The sequence below is a fragment of the Dasypus novemcinctus genome, chromosome 7 (genome assembly GCF_030445035.2).
Source record: "Dasypus novemcinctus isolate mDasNov1 chromosome 7, mDasNov1.1.hap2, whole genome shotgun sequence".
In the NCBI taxonomy this organism is placed as follows: Eukaryota; Metazoa; Chordata; class Mammalia; order Cingulata; family Dasypodidae; genus Dasypus; species Dasypus novemcinctus.
The window spans coordinates 14,840,234-14,857,169 of NC_080679.1; the positions used below are offsets into that span (position 1 = coordinate 14,840,234).

General features: G+C 43.0%; 1 long non-coding RNA gene across 1 annotated transcript in view; it reads right to left on the reverse strand.

Moving 5' to 3' along the window:
* Nucleotides 1-16,936, reverse strand: part of LOC139439275 (uncharacterized) — a 163,808-nt gene that overhangs the window by 38,704 nt on the left and 108,168 nt on the right. The window lies entirely within an intron of this gene.

Consider the following 16,936-nt stretch of genomic DNA (forward strand, 5'->3'; position numbering starts at 1 on the left):
GTAGCACAATATTGTGAATGTAATTAGCATTACTGAATTGTATGCCTGAAAGCAGTTGAAATGGGGACTTTTGTGATGTATATATGTTGTCACAATAAAAAAAATTAATGGATTGGAAGCCATGAGAATAAATCTCCATGAACAAAGTAATTACCCAAAATTAAGCCCAGAAGATGTTTATAATTAAGTGCAAAAGAACTTCCAGGTAAGGGGAAGCAAAAATAGCATAATACCATAGTAGAGACAGTAGTAGAGATTTAGACTCAAACGCTAAGAGAGAATAAGTAAGTATTTATTTAAATAAAACTGCTGGATCAGGTGACTAGAGGAGGTCCTTGGTTACATATAGTGTGCACTCTCCAAAGTGGTAAATGCCAGAAAGGAGAGGCAGAAAAGGCCACTGGTAGACCAGACACGGAGGTGTTGACTGTAGGGAGATTTCGCCTCATTAAGAAGAAGGCAAGGTTAGTCATCAAACTACCTAAATCGATCACCCAACAGCCTCTTAATGAATAGTGAGAGAATACCGCCTTGCAAGGAAAATAACCCTCTGTCAGCATGAAGAAGCTGTTTATAAATAAAAGTACCAAGGGCACCTGGTAGGACATAGCTTACCCAGAGCGCCCCTTTTGTGAATGGAAATCTCAGTCAGTCATCTGTGACTCATTAGGCTGCCCACGCCCTGAAACAGGGCAGACTCGTCCCTTACTGTTTCAGTAAGTTGTTGTTCAAAGGGAGAGGAACGCACACCAAATCTCTATTTGTCGTGACTGCCAGAACGCATTACAATATATAAAGAGGCAGTAAGCTGAATTATAAGTGAATCTTTCTGGGAAAACGGCACTTCAGCTCAGCCTGCCAAAAGTGCTGCAGAAACAGTAAAGGCATGCCAAGGAAGGAGGGAAAACAGAGGGGCCTTCTTTCAGATGGGAAGGCAAGAGGGATTTGGTCCTCAAGTATTTAAACTGAATTCACCTGAGATTTTTAATCAGTGTGATGATTGTCAAGCAGAAAAACCCAAGTAGACACCATAAGGCTGATACATACTTACATATGTTTGTGGTGTTAATTGGGGTGGGGCAGGTGAGTGGGGGAAGACTATATTAATAAAGAACAAAAACAATGTAGCCGAAGATGAACTCGGGAATTCTGGAAAACAGGATATAAGAATATTTAATTCAAACCTTTTATTTAAAGCCTGTTCTATGCAGTTCCTGTGTGGGATGAGGAAGACTCCGTCCCTGTCTTCCGTCACTCATCATTTAATCATGGTGTTGGGTCTTAACCTCTTCAGTTAAGTAACTGTTTAATTGATTATGTAGATAATACCTTACACAGATTGGGTTCACCAGGAAGTGTTGGTTGAGACAGTTAGGAGAGGAAAAGCCTCGCTGGGGAGAAATACCTGTGAAAGACGAGCAGAAGCAGGGCTGAGTGGGAGAGCCATAGGTCCACCATGCCGATTGGCAAAGTCTCTGCCAGCCTGAAGGGGGCGCTCCAGAGCAGAGTTTACAACTGACTTAGAGGTGACTTGCCTCCAGCAGAAATGGCTAAATCCCTTCTCAGTCAGCGGGCACAGTCCTAAGCAGAGTAAGATCAGGCAGATCCTAAAGGAGCAAACAGCTGGAGGATGCCAGCTAACCACAGTCACTGGTTGGTCCTTTTTGAAGGGATTTCTGAGAGGCATGTCTCTGTGTCTGTACAGAACTAGAACACAAATCAGGAGAGTCTGTGTCAGCTCCCAGAGGGCCTGCTAAGACAGTGGGGCTACGGTAGAGCCAACTGTGGCTGCTCACTCCAGAGACAAAAGGAGACTGTGGCCTGTCCCCAGAGGTCAGAAACGAATATGAACTTGACTGATTTCTGGAAGGCCATCACAGACACCACACTGGTTCTCCACCACTGAGAAGATGAATGTGCTGAAGGATGATCATTATTCATTGCCCAGACTGGAGAGGAAAAGATGGACTACCTCTTCACCCTGAGGCAAGTGGGGACAGTTTTAGGGACTAGAGACCTATGGTATAAAACTGTAGGAGTCACCCGTGTCCACTTTGTATGAGGAACCTGGTGGGTGGTGCTTCTCAGGAGGCGAGGCTGTAAATGTAATGCTGCCCTTGGAATATGCAGAGTTCTAGTAATTTCGGGGAAGTCAAGGACACAGGCCCACAGTCACCAAAAAGTGTTCCTGGATCCGCCTTAGGGAAGAGCCCCAGGGACACTCAACACTGAGAATGTGCAGGGCCTGCCTGGTTGGAATGCCAGGGAGGGAGCACTTGCCAGCGAGGGAGCCCTTTCCTTTCAAAACACATTAGCTAGGTACACAGATCATTTACCTTTTGAAAACTCCTAGGTTTAAGCAAATTCTTATTTTGTTCCACCGTTGTTGGAAACATGCTATGTTGAGAGTGCAAGGCCAGAATAGTTCATCCATCATTGGTTCATAATTGCCAAAATTTAAGAAGATTGTAACAGTATCACTTTGAAATATAATTCTTAGAGATGGGACTGATGGAAAATTAGAGGGGAAAAGGGTTGTTATGGGTCAAAATAGCTAAAAGATAGTTATCATGTTTATTTTAAAACTATCAGGCTAATTCTTGATATACATACATATTTCAGAGTTATTAGGGATGAGAAATAGAAATTAAATATTGTATCTACTCTGTTGTCCGTTGACTTTGGGAAAAAAGACATATAAAAAATCACGTGGATTCCAACAGCCATGGGAACTTTCTGAAAGGGAAACATTTTTCTGTTTCACGCTCTTCAAGAGGGTTTCATATTGTGATGATAGAACCTGATCTCAGAAATAACTGCTCCTTTGTGTCATATCTAAATGTCCTCCCTCCTTCTCCTCCTCCTACCCCTGTATCTTCTCCTCCTCCCTCTCTTCTCATCCTCATTCGGTTTCTTCTTTTCCTTCTCCTTCCTTCTCCATCCCCTGTTTCCACGACTTTCTCTTCTCCTTCTTTCTCTTCCTCCTGTTACCTTCTCTCTATTCTTCCCCTTCTGCTTCTTGTCCTTTTCTTTCCCTTTCCTGGGTGCCTTCTCACTGCATCACATAGAGTTTCTCATGAGGAAATTGCAGGGCAGTAAAAGACTCCCACATCTCTTTCCATCATTCCTCACCTCTGTTATTTAGTTATTTTGCTTTTCTTATTTCTCTCTCTTTATAAAAGTGGAGCTACTCAGAACTAATTAAAAATTTGTTTCACTCTAGCAATTTTTATAATATCTTGCTGGCATAGCTTTTATTAAATTTTATTTTTAAAATTATGATGAACATTAGTGAGTGGAAGAGTAATGCAAAACTCAAAATTAGAGGAGGAAGAAATAGAAGAAAAGAGGATGAATTGGTCTGAGTTGAAAGATGTACTCAAGGGAGTTAGGAGCTGGTACAGGAGAAAGATTGGCCAGTGGCCAGATGTCAAAACATACCCCAATTTTAGGACCTATTTTAAAGTTGTTACATAGGTTGCCTGCTAAAATGTCTGAATTCCAATGAGTAGATGCCGAGTGGCTTTAAATCATGAACAAAGAACAAAGAGAAGTGATTCTAATATAAATTTCCATTTTTCTCTATTCAGTGCAGACAGCATGCTCATGCCTTTAAGTTGTGGACAGATGGCTCATTGACAGGCGGTGGGTATTCATATGTGCAGGATTGAATCTCATTACACTCTAACAAGAGGATCATAATGGAGACAATCAAAACCAAGCCTGGCTAATTATATGCAAGAGACACTGTTGTGGTCTTTTTTTTTTTTTTTTTTTAACTAAGGGCAGGGACATTTTCATGCAATCTGAGAAATCTGAGAATGAATGTTACTTTCATTATCTTTTATTTCCTTTGTTCCTTGAAAATCTAAGTAAACCAATGCAATTTAAAACTAATTTCCAATTTTATTATGGTTATTATTTTTATTATTGTGTTTTCCCATAGTACTATATAGGTAAGACCATATCTCCCTGTTGCTTACTGTTACCATTGTTTTTAATTTGTCAGAAGTCCTTTAAAATACCTGTTATAATCCACTCTCTACCACTAAGATTGTGCAATCAAAAAATAGAAAAATGTTTCTGTACAATCTGCCAGTATCATTAACAACAAATTCACCAAATTTCATATATAGTAAATTACACAGGTTTCTTTTTCAGTTTTTAATCAATAGTACATAATATAGCTCAAACTATATTTAAAAAGCATGTATTTATTTATTTTTTAAATGCATTTAAAAGATTAGCAATCTCATATATTCTGCAGAACTCATTTAATTAAGTGTATGTATCAATGCAAGGACTTTTGGGGAGTAGAAATAGGGATATGCTTGTGTTTTTCTTTTTTAAATTATTAACAATTTCAAAAATTGGGCCTGTGAGCATCCCAATAAAAAGAACTAAGCTTAGTAGCATGAAATGCTAATCATTTCAAGTGCTATGCATATAGGTAAAAGAGACTAAATGAATAAACTACAAGATCAGTAAAGGGATAATAAATCTTTTTCAGTGTGACTAAGGGCACACATAGTAAGTGATGTTGGGTGGGCACTGAAGTCAGAAAATATTGTTGAGCATCTATGTACACAATGTGCTGAAGTGGTGGGGATGAGGTTGGAGTTGGTTTAGACAAAACAAATTAACCTGAAAATTATCTTGAGACAAACCCATAGACATGCCAGGTAAAATAATACAAATATTACTATTAATATTATTTTTAGGAGGTATCAGGGATTAAACCCAGGACCTTGTACATGGAAAGCAGGCGCTCAACCACTAAGCTACATCTGTTCCCCAATGAGAGTTGGTTTTTTCATTTGTTTGTTTATTTGTTTGTTTTTAGGAGGTACCAGGGACTGAACCCAGGACATGGGAAATAGGTACTCGACCACTTGAGCTATATCTGCTCCCCCAGTATTATTTTTTAACAAATAACTGAGGTGCTAAGAAGGGAAATCCTTGTGGGGCAGAAACATACCACAGGGGAAAAATATGAGCGGAGATGTAGCTTTTCTCAAGGGGGTTTTAAAGAGGGGCAGTGACCCAAACAGAGTGTTGCTCTGTCACCCCTTTTTGGAGCCAAGTAAGAGGCCTTCCACCTGCATGAATTGGGAAGTTGTAAGTAAGAAAACAGCAGTACTCCCAAGGGAAAAAAAAAAATCCACCTAATTTGTTCAACCACACAGAGAAGATAAGGGAAAACCTTGTCTACCCTTTGCCAGTCTGGGGAGAAAAGTCTTCCCCTGGAAATTCTAAACCCCCAGTCTATATACAGATGGGGTTTGGAGATGGAAAGTTCAACAGTGACATGATCTAGGAGTACAGAGCACCAAAAATTTATATAAAGCCTGTTTCCTGGGCTTGTAGAGACACCACTGAGGCACCTGAAAAAAGCAAAGGCTGGCAGAATTGCTCTGAAGGGAAAGATAGTGACTCTGTCTAGGGCACCAGGGCTCCCAGATAGAGACCTACATAAATTGGGTTCACAATCCAAAATTATAATCCAAAATTCACAATTCATAATTATAAAAAATTATGTTTTATAATTTATAGGAGCAAGAGACTGTATACCCAAATAAGCAGGAGTAGAATCCTGAGGCTTTCCAATAAGATAATAACCCAATAGAAACTGTAAAATAAATAGATTTAAAATAAAGGTACAAAAGGTGTTGAGAGCATAAGAAAGTGATGCTATAAAAAAGTAATTAAAAATAATGAATAAATGTTCCAGAAATCAAAAGAAAACATAGTCATGGTGGTAGTTTGAAATTGTTTTATGAATCCCCAAAAGGACAAAGATTAGGTTTGTAAACTAACCCATTTCTGTGAGTGTGAGCCCCTTTCATTTGGATATGTCAGGGACCGTGACTCAGGTTGAGTCTCCTCCTTCTTGCTGGGACTGATAAATATGGAGATACAGGAGAAGGAAGCCAACATATTTGATCCTGCGATAGGAGAGAAAGGACTCCAGTTTAATCCACAGCTGAGCTGCAAGGAGAGAAACCCCAAAGTGGCTCAAAGAGCTGAGGCCCCGGGACAGATGAGCATATACCTGATAGCTTGCAGCTGAATTCAGGAAGAAAATAAAGCAGCAGAGACTGATAAAGGAGGCCCAGAAAGAGGCAAGTCTTGTGCCTGATTGTTCATAGCTAAGCTCCAGGAACTGGGATCTGGGAGATGGTGAGCCTGGAGGGGAAGGCAGAGACCTTGGCAGAGATTGGTGGCCAACTTGCTTCAGTGGCTGGACAACAGGATCATCAATAGCTGACTTTGGTGAGAAAGCATCTCTGACAGTGCCTTGATTTGGATATTTCATGGCCTTGGAGTGCTAAGCTTTTACCCCAAATAAATCTCCTTTATAAAAGCCACCCATTTCTAATACTTTGTATTGGCAGCCCTTTAGCAAAGTAAAATATTCATGCTAATTAAAATCTTAATGAATGGGTAAAATTGCAGATTAGATACAGCTGAAGAAAGAATTGGTATGGAGGAATATTAATATAAGACAGTATTTTCAACCTTGGCTGCATGTTAGACTATCCTGGAGTTTTAAAAAAAAAATCCCAGCACCCCAGAACAATTAGATCAGCATCTCTGAGAAGGATATTCAGGTATCCGTATTTTCAAGTCTCACAGATGATTTCAATGTGCCCTCAGTTGAGCAACAGCTGCCTCCAGAATAGCAAGGAAGAACAGAAACAACATGATCCAGGAAAGAATACAAAAAATAGGTTTGATTTAGTTCTATGTGCCAGGCAACATCCTGGGCATGGGGATAATAAAGTAAATGATATTCCAAAACTAAGAATTTCAAAGTACATTCTTAAATGGAGTTACCACAAAATCAAAACCTACTAATGTGCTAATTTTAAATAGGAAATTAGATTGCAGTTGAAATTTGGTTATAATATAGAGAGTAGTATATAAAAATAGCATATTTAGGAATCTCAGCTCAATGGGGTATGCATGTGAAATTACTGTGCATTTTTCCCCAGTAACGTTCCCTAACTGTGCCAGACTGAAACACCATCAGGTCACAACCCTCCACAGCTTTGGGTCCCTATGCTGAGGTGGTCAGAGCAGGCATTGAGGCCAATCTTTCCCCAGACTTCACCAGTGAATCTTCTGGGTTTCCCTTCTCAGGGTCAACTCCCTCACTTCTCCATCGCGAGAGGAAGCAATGGTCTCTCCATGAACACTGAACTCATTAAATATCACGACTTTTCCAATCTACCCTTTCTGTGTCTAGAGATGGAGGGAGGGAAAAGGTGGGTGGTGGCTGGTGTTGGGGTCTAACCTGGAGCCTTTAGAGATCTGTGAGAAGGTAGATCAGCCCCATGTACGGTGATTCCATGGTTTGAGAATGAGTTCTCCTCAGCCGTGGGCCAACATCTCAGGCTGGGAAAAAGGGAATTACCTCATTTCACCCCATGCATGGCAATGAGGGGAATGATACTTCACCATCCCAAGATAATAAATTAAAAAGTAATTATTATAAATTAATAAACTGTTTCCTCCAGCCCAATACTTTCCCATAAATATTGATTCATAGTGCCTAATTTTATAAAGCAGCAGCATTGCCCTTGATTGGTATACGTTTTTCATTCATTTTGTAAAATTCTTGAAATATGGAAAAATCCCATTTCAGAATTATTTCCTGGAATTAATTATAGCATAAGGTTTATCTTATTAAATTTCTTAAAATCAGTTGTAAAGTGGTATCCATTTATTCCAACTCCCTAGTTTGCTACAGTTCCTATTGATTCAGTAATTCACATAAAAGATGATGTGAAGAAAACCAGGCACATCTCTCATTAGGTAAACATCTAGAGTGCTGATTCCTATCATTTCCTACATTATCCTGCCGCCCAGTGGCATATTTTATTATAGTATGCTAGCTGGAATCCTCTCTCATTTGCCCTCATCGGTATTGTTATTTAAAAAAAGAAATCACAGTGACAAGTCAGACTTGCCCACTTTCGTGCAGCACTCTGAATATGTAGAAAAAAAAAACTAAGATTATTTTTTAAAAACATAAGAGAAAGGTCCCAATAATTTTATTGACCTTGTTGGATTATTAATAAGGCCAAGCAATATGGTTTTAAGATATTTTGATGAAAATTTATGGAATCAGAGAGGTATATGGGTCCCTAGAAATAATTTCATTAAAGTTGCATCCTATATATGAGAAAACTTAAGCCCATATTATCAACATTTGTTGAAGTCCTCAAAGCTAATTAATAAATTTCAGATTAAAACCCCAGGCACAGTGAGTCACAGCCAGGGCTTTTTCTGCAATTTGGCTTTATTCATTAAGAATTGCCCCACTAATTTATCGGAAAGAGAATCAGGAAGTCATGGGAATAATTAGCAAGATGAGAAAAGCTCAAGCATCATGTTATGGAAAAAATTAAAGGCCACATGAAACAACACTACATGTAGAAAGTGAGGGTTGCTGCCTGGAGAACAAAGGAAAGTCTTCGGGGCCTTCAACTCAGGGCGGTGCTTCAGCTCAAAGGGAAGCTCGTCACTGTCGTAATAACTAACACTTGTCCAGACAAAAGAGACATATTCTAGCTGCTGTGTTCTTTAGTTATACGAAGGGAAAAATATTCTCAAATCCTTAGGTGATATTATACAGAAAAAAGTAAAGCTCCGTTGAATTGTCTCTAGTCTTGATACCTGACCCTGCACTGAAAGAAAAGGAAGAAATTGCCAGGATTGGGCTTTACCTTTTTTTCCCTCAAACCTTTGTGCCCACATCTACATCACCATTTCTTGCTAGAAAAAACCTATCTGTTACAGTTTCTTGAGTTATTAAAAAATTATTGTCTTGTGTTAAATCATGTGTGAAATTGACAATTCCAAGTCATATTAGAAGTGTGATCTGAGCAGTCACTCTACTAGAATAATAGAGAAAATATTACTGCAGTTATTACTTGTCCTTTTTTTAACTTGTGCAGAAAATCCTCAAGTAAAAAGAACAAACAAACAAAAACCTTCACAATCAAATCCGCAACTGGGGGAGACTCTTACTAAAAAATAATTCCAAATTTGTGCCTTTAGGAAGATGAAGTTTCCATATTCCTTAGGATACCTAAATTAGAAGAGAAAATTTAGACTAATGCAAGGCAATGATTGTGGCCCTGGTGGTAACTAGGTGTTATAAAAATAAGATACTTTCCATTAGAAATAAACCTCCTAAAGATAAAATGTGTTAGTATCACTCAGGAGTTTGTTAGAAATGTAAATGGTCAGGCCCCGCTGCAAACCTCCTGAATCAGAATCTTTGGGAATGTCCTTTAGGTGATTCATTTGCATGAAAATGTTTAACAGGGAATAGCTGAGTCCCAGGAGATGGGTTCTTTCTTTGTTCTTTGGATGCTTTATTCCTAACAGCAAAACCTCACTGTTAAAACCTACTATGCGGTTATCAGTTATTGTCTCTCAGCTCCAAATTCACCCTTTCTTGCCCCATTTTGCAAAAAATGGAGAGGAGTCCTCCAACATTGCCAGCTGGCACACTGTTGTCTGTTGTCAGTAGGGGGGGCTGCTGTACTGATATGGGGGGGGGGGGGAAAGGGGCTTCTCTGCCTGGTCTGGAATGCTCCTCCCACTAGGCCAGTGCTGGGCTGACATTTTCCAGCGCCCGGCGGCCAGCAGCATCCTTGGTGCCCATTAGGCATCATCACATCAGAGCACCAGGTACGAGGCAACTCCCCACAAATTGCTTCCCTGGAAGTCCCTTGAGCAGCTTTGTGGTGAGTCCTGAGATGAAGCACATTCCTGATGATGAGTGTTTCCTGGCACCCCAGAGGCCGGATTTCCAGCAAGCTCCACCTTCAGGCCACCTCAGTGACCTCTCTTCATCCAGTCGAAGCAGGCTGGTAAGTTAGGGAATTAATAGACGGATCTGGAACCTGGCAGCGAGTCAGACATCAGTAACCCCCAAGATGGCTGCTGGGAGACCCCCACCCCCAGGATTCTGCTCTCCAGAACAAAGACTTCTTCTGGATGCAAAGAAAAGCCCCGGATGTTCCCTAGGGACTTTATCATTGGGCCCTCACGGGGAATTGACCGGTGGGGTAATCAATCAAAGCAGGAAACAGCTGGAGCCTCTCCCCTTCCATTAGCAAAGGGCTGGAATAATTAATAGTTTATAAAGCAGAGCGTGAGGCCTGAGTGCCCTCTTGCCTCTGGACCCGTTCCTGCCCTCTGTGCACTGCTCTTGCCATTTTTCCTCCGCCATGTGGCCATGCAAGTAAAACCTGGGCATTTATAATCTATAATGGGGAATTGTAGTCTGTAAATCAGTTTTCTTTATCCCTTTTCACCTCCTTTCTCTTTACCTGGAACCCCTGCTCTGTTATTTCTCCCATTTCTCTTTCCCCGCTACCTGAACAAAGTACTGGCCTAACTCGCCAGGTGTGCTCTTGAAATTCATTTCTGCAGTATAGCCAAGATCCTAGACAAAATCTGGTAACACAGTGAGCCCTGGCTTGCCCTCTCCAACAAGGACTGGATCACAGTCCCCAGGCAGGGGCAGGGGATGACAGGGTTGGAGGGCTCTGCCTTGGCTTCTCTCTCAGCCGCAGGAGGAGTGGCTCCTACAAATACTGGCTACTCCTGTCAGCGGTTTCTTATTAGCCTAATGCCCTGTTACAGTTATTAATTCTTTATATTAAACTTTCCCTGTTCAAATTACTGCATGGATTCTGTCTCTCCAAGTTAACCTCAAATGACGCATTTAGCTTTTTCATCGGATCCTTCTAGAATATAGGTCAATTCATGGGTAGTATCAAGTTGCAATTCATGGTAAGCCCAAACAAATCAGTCATATCATTATTTAGATAGATAAATAATTTGACTTTTTATTAAGGAAACACCTCCTGGACAGCAAATCTTGAGCAGCTTTTCCATTGTTTGGATTGATCCATGCTGAACTCCTACAGGCATCTAAGAATAACAATGGTGCCTTATACATAGCGCCTTATAGCTTTGCAGTACTTTGCAGTTTTCAAAACATTTTCCCATTTCTTATATGATTTTGAATGCAATTCTCGAGGTAGAAATAAACTTGAGGCAATAGTTCTGGTAAAGTTTACGATCCAGGAGTGAAAGAGAAAGTTGTATAAGCAATGTGAGCTGCCTCCTGTGCAGTCAATTAATGTCAAATTCATGGCAAGTGCACTTTGTAAATATTCATCCTAAGTACCTGATACTCAGTTACTCTGGACCCTTAATGAACAATTCTAATTGTTATAACATGTTTTTAGGAGAAGCAGAGAAGGGTTATCGATACCAGGGCCCTGCTGACAAAATTCTCGATCTTTATGGGTATTGGCATCAAGTGAAAATATATAGGACGATGACCGTGCAAGCTTGGAGAATCCCTAGGAGATCTGCCTTACCTCATAGTGTCTGCTTCACATCACTGGAATTTTAGGCTTTCAAAATCTCTCAACTGTGTCAGAAAATACAATTTTTGAAATTATCTTCATTTCAGAAGAAATCACTTTTCGCTTGGCAATGTTCCCCAGTCGCTGCTAATCCAGCACACCCTCCCCATTCCCGTGACCAGATAACCTGCGCTCAGCAGCCGGAGTGAGGATGTCAGGCTGCGATCTGCAGACACTGGGGTATGGCTATCAGTTAGACACCCCCAGAGCTAGCTGCCTCCTCCTACCCTTTCTCTAAATGCAGGGCTTTCTTTTTCTTTTTTTTTTTAGATTTATTTCTTTATTTATTTCTCTCCCTACCCTCCCACCCCCTCGTCTGTTCTGTGTCTATTTGCTGTGTCTTGTTTCTTTGTCCGCTTCTATTGTTGTCAGTGGCACGGGAATCTGTGTCTCTTTTTATTGAGTCATCTTGCTGCGTCAGCTCTCCATGTATGCGGCACCATTCCTGGGCAGGCTGCACTTCCTTTTGGGCTGGGCGGCTCTCCTTATGGGGTGCACTCCTTGCTCGTGGGGCTCCCCTACACGGGGACAACCCTGCGTGGCAGGGCACTCCTTGCGCGCATCAGCACTGGGCACGGGCCAGCTCCACACGGGTCAAGGAGGTCCAGGGTTTGAACCGTGGACCTCCCATGTGGTAGACGGACGCCCTAACCACTGGGCCAAGTCCGTTTCTTTTTCTCAACAGCATTGACAGCCATGTGATGTACGATGTCTTATTCTTTTTCCCATTATCTGTCTCTTTACTCTTAAGGTTGCCACCAGCCCAGGTGAAATGTGAATTTCAGATAATCAACAGACAATCTTACGATTTTTTTCAGTGTAAATATGCCCCATGCAAAGTTTGGGTCATACTTATACTTTAAAAAAAAATTATTTGTTGTTTAGCAGAAATTCAAATTTCTCTGGTGGAGGGGCAGAGCCGGTAGGGGTGCCCAGCATGGATGAGGGCAGGCCTGCATGTTCCTTGCTGCATCCCCCTGGCTAGGCCGGCCTCAGTGAAGAAAGAAAGGGGTTGCTCATTTCACAAGTGAACAGAGGCTCATTTCAGGATGATCGGCCACACTTCCCGTGAGCTCACTATGCATCAGGCAGCTTGCGAAGCGTTTTTCTCTTGTGCAATCTCACAGCCACATTCTCCGGGATATGTTATGTCCTCTTTCTTAATGAGGACACAGACGTTCAGAGAGATGAAATCATTTTCCTCAACGTCCCAGAGCTGTAAGTGGCGGAGCCGAAATTCAAATCCAGGCCTGCGGGACTCCAGGCTGCCCCAGGGCGCAGGGCCCATCTGGAAGCCCGTGCCAGGGGGTCTTGCTCCAGCAGCGGTTCTCAGCAGAGAGCGGTGCTCTCCCCAGTGGACAATTGGCAATGCCTGGAGGCAGTTCCAGTTGGCATATCTTTGGGCCTCGCTGCTAAACATCCTACAAAACGCAGGGCGGCCCCCACAACAGAGAATTTTCCAGCCCAAATGTCAATGGTGCAGAGTTGAAGACAGTTTCTCTGTGGCTTTGTCTCCCCCTTTCCACACGTGCTGCCTCTGTTCCTTCCAGCCAGTATCACCTCTTTTTAAGACAGTGGTAGAACCTCCTCACTGATCCCTGCCAGTACTCTACCCCCTGCCAATCTTTTCTCCACACAGCAATCCACAAGCTTTTTATAAACACAACTTGAGTCTTGCCCCTGCTGGTTGAAAACACTTTGCCGCTTGCCCCTGCCCTTGGACTGGAGCAGGGCTCTCTGCCCTGGCTTTTAGGCTCAGCGTGCTTGGGGTCCTGGCCCTCTCCTCACCGCCTTGCCTATTTTCTGCTCCAGCAAAAGCAAACGGGGGTGCTGTTGTGGAAGCAGAAAGATGCAATGATCACGCAGGGAAGGCCAGGACTCAGTAATATTCTTGGGAAGGAAAATTTATTAACGACCGGCCGGGCTCGGGGACTCCTGTTCAAAAACTGGAGCCCGGAATAGGATCTTTGGGTTTCTGTTATACAGAGGATATAGGAGTGGGGAGTCAAATGGTGCTTATATGCAAAAGGACTACTTGTGAGTTTCTTAAAGTTTCAAGTGTTTTATCTGAGTATCAGATAGAGCTTGAATTAACACATACTCTCTGGGTAGGCTTGAATTAATACATACCCCACATTCTGGGTAAGCTTGAATAAACATATTTAGCTTGCACACACAGCCCAGGTTATGTATGAAGAAACACACAGCCCCACCCCCCACCCCCAGCCCATATCATTGCCACCGTGCCTCTTCCCTCCTCTAATCCTTGGATCTACTCGACTGCCCTGTTGGTCCTTCTCTTCTGGCTCCTTGGACAAGTCCTGCTTATTCCACAGAGCCGCGGATTGCAGGGGTGAAAATTGCTGTCTCCAAGGTCGGCTCCAACACTGCCAGGCTGGGGGGGCCTGGGCCAAGTGCTTGGCCTCTTTGGGCCTCACTTTCTGCATCTGACAAATGGGGGTAATGAGAGGGTCGGTGCTGTGGGGCCTGAGGGTGCTGCATGGCCCTGCAACACTCAGCATAGTGCCCGGTACATTCTACGATCTGGGCAAAAGTAGCAGTTATTTTAAATGAGATTAATTTGATTCTAGTGATTAAAAATACAAGCAAAACATTCATGCTGGAGGCTGGGCTTTAGGTCAATTCTGTGATTTGATGCAAAGGTTGCCCTAAAGCAGAAGCCTCCTGCTTTGTGGTGGTCTGGGAGTGGGGGGTGTGGGGCAGGGTGTGAGGAGGGAGGAATGGGCCTGATAAATGGGCGAGGGTCGCCCTCTAGTGGCACCAGAGGGAAATGATGGAGAAAGGAGCCATTGTTCTTTCCCATCGCAATATGCCCATAGGGGCTGCAGCCCAGGCCAGAGTCTCTGGATGTCACTAAACTATATAGGGAAAAGAGCTGGACATGGTCATGGAAGGCTCGTTGTGCTAGGGAAAGCCTCCAAGCTTCTCTGCGGCAGCTCCCCGTTGTCCAGTCAATATCCACTCCTCTGAGACGGAGTTCGAGTCCCCTTGACCCTTCCCAAGCTGAATTGGGTGCACCTCCCTGTGTTTCTAAAGGTGGGAGCAGCTGCTTTCAAAGCCGGGGCATATTTTCAGGGCCCTCTCCAGTACCAGATTCTGCCCAAGGTTCCACTGAAGAGGGAGACTGACGCAGACCCCGCCCATGGCTCAAGTGCTCGCGACGCACAGGACCTCAGGGAAGGCACTGGGCTCCCGCAGCCGGGGGAGGACCGGGACGCAGCCCTGGACTCAGGGCATCGGGAACAAGCCCGAGAGGTGGACAAAACCAGCAAGGCCACGAGGAGGAAAGAGCAGAGCGATCGGGGAGAGAGAAGCCTGGGCAGGAAGCAGGTGCGGGGCTGTGACGGGTGAGTTTTAGAACCTGGAGCCTCTTCAGTCTGTCCAGATTGTCCATTGTTGGCTCCCCAGCCCCTAAAACACACCTTGCAGGTGACAGTTACACTGTAAGTATTTGCTGAATGGCAGGACTGGCTGCTGAAACACTTGACAGGGAAGGAGAGGCAGTGTGTTACAAAGAAGGAACACTTAGCTGGCCTGCCCTACCCCTGGTCTCAAGCCCCTGTTACCGACCTGGACAATGTGGGGCTCAGAAGGGCAGGACATTCTCTGCTAAAGAAATGCTCTGGGAAGAAGGATCGGTTGGAAGACAAAGAGATGGTTCGTTGAAAAAGGAGTTCACAGTATAAATGGATGTGCAGATGATCGGGTGACGCAAGAGACCCAAGGTAATGTGTGGCTTTGCTAGAGAAAGTGGGGCATTTGAGATGGCTCCAGCGACATTTGTTTAACGAAACTCAATGTCAAGAGGATGAGTTGAGTGTCTGGACCAACAGCCTCTTACTCTTTCTATCACAACAGATTTACCCAAAGTGACTTGTGATTGCCTGTCCTTTTGAGAAACCTGCTCCTTCCTTCCTCCCTCCCCTCCCCCCCCTCCCTCCTTCCTTTCTGAGTTAACGTCTATAGATACTTGGAGAAATAACATTCCAAGCAGAGGGAAAAGCAAGGATAAATGCCCAAAGGTGGGGCATGCTTGGTTTGTCAAGGAACAGCAATGAGGCCAGTGTGGCTGGTGCAGAGATGTTTGATCACGCTCAGAAAAGCTTATTGGGGGTCTCTAACTCCTACTCCAAAGCTGCTTCTGTGACACTGATCAAATTAGTGAGAAGATGGAAGATAAATCACTCAGAAGACTGAGTCGAGAGCAAAGAGTAGTTCCTGTGATGACTATTAGGTCAGAACGATAACAAGAAAGCATTGAGGAGAGAAGAGTGTTTGTTTATTTAGTTTTCGGTATTTCTTGAAATAAATCAATTTTATTGATGCATAAAGCATACAATCCATCTGAAATGTACAACCACTGGTATTTGATATAATCACATATTTGTGCATTCATCAATTCAATTTAGAGCATTTTTATTATTCTAATAATAAGAAACAGAAACCAGAGAAACAAACAAAAACCCATCAACTCCCAATGTCTCTATGCTTCCCCTGCCATACGTAGCTGTTATTGTGTTTCTAGATTTTTTAAAATTTTTTATATTGATAGAATCAAGTTATATGTAGTACCTTGTGTCTAGTTTCTTTCCCTTAGTATATTTCCTTTTTTTTTTTAACCCTTACTAGGAGATTATTAATGTATTTCTCTATACCCTGTCAATAGTTTACTTTGGTTTTATTTTTGCCTGATATTAGCATCTTTTAACATTAACATACATTTGTTCAGTTTCAAAGAAAAACAGTCTTATATATGCAATATTACCATATTCCCATTTCACATGAGGTTTCACCATGCTTTACATTTTGCTTTTAATAAGGTCATTTATTTCTCTGGGTCCCTGCGACTCTGGGCAGTAGACTGTCTCTGAAGTACCTCCTGGCTCTGAGCGTGGTACCTGTGGGTACTCAGGTGGGGGGGTTTAAGGAGCAGCAGGCTGGGTGAGAAGCCCTCCCACTCTACAGCACACTGTACCGGAGAGACAGCTGAACCCCACAGAAACATGGTCAGGTGCCAGGACTGTCTTAGTCGTCTGCCAGGACAGCTGTAGTAAAGTACCGGAGACCAGCTGGCTTAAATATCAGGCATTTATTATTTTGGTTTTGGAGCAACAAGTCCAAAGTCAAGACGCTGGCAGGGCCGTGCTTTCTTGTGGTCTGCAGCCTTCTGGTAGTGGCTTGCTGGCAATCCATAACTCGGTCCCTGCCTCTGTCACATGGCCGTCTCTCTCCCTGTCTGTCTCCTATGCCTGAGTGTGTCCAGATTTCCTCTCCTTCTATGCACTCTAGTCTTGAAGATTGGGGTCCAACTTGATCAGGTTTGGCTTCATTCTTAAATGACAAACATCTTAAGTATCCTATTCATGAATAAATCCTATTCACAAATATCCTATTCACATCCATAGGACCAAGACTTGGGATTTGAACATGCCTTTTGGGGGCCCATAATTCAATCC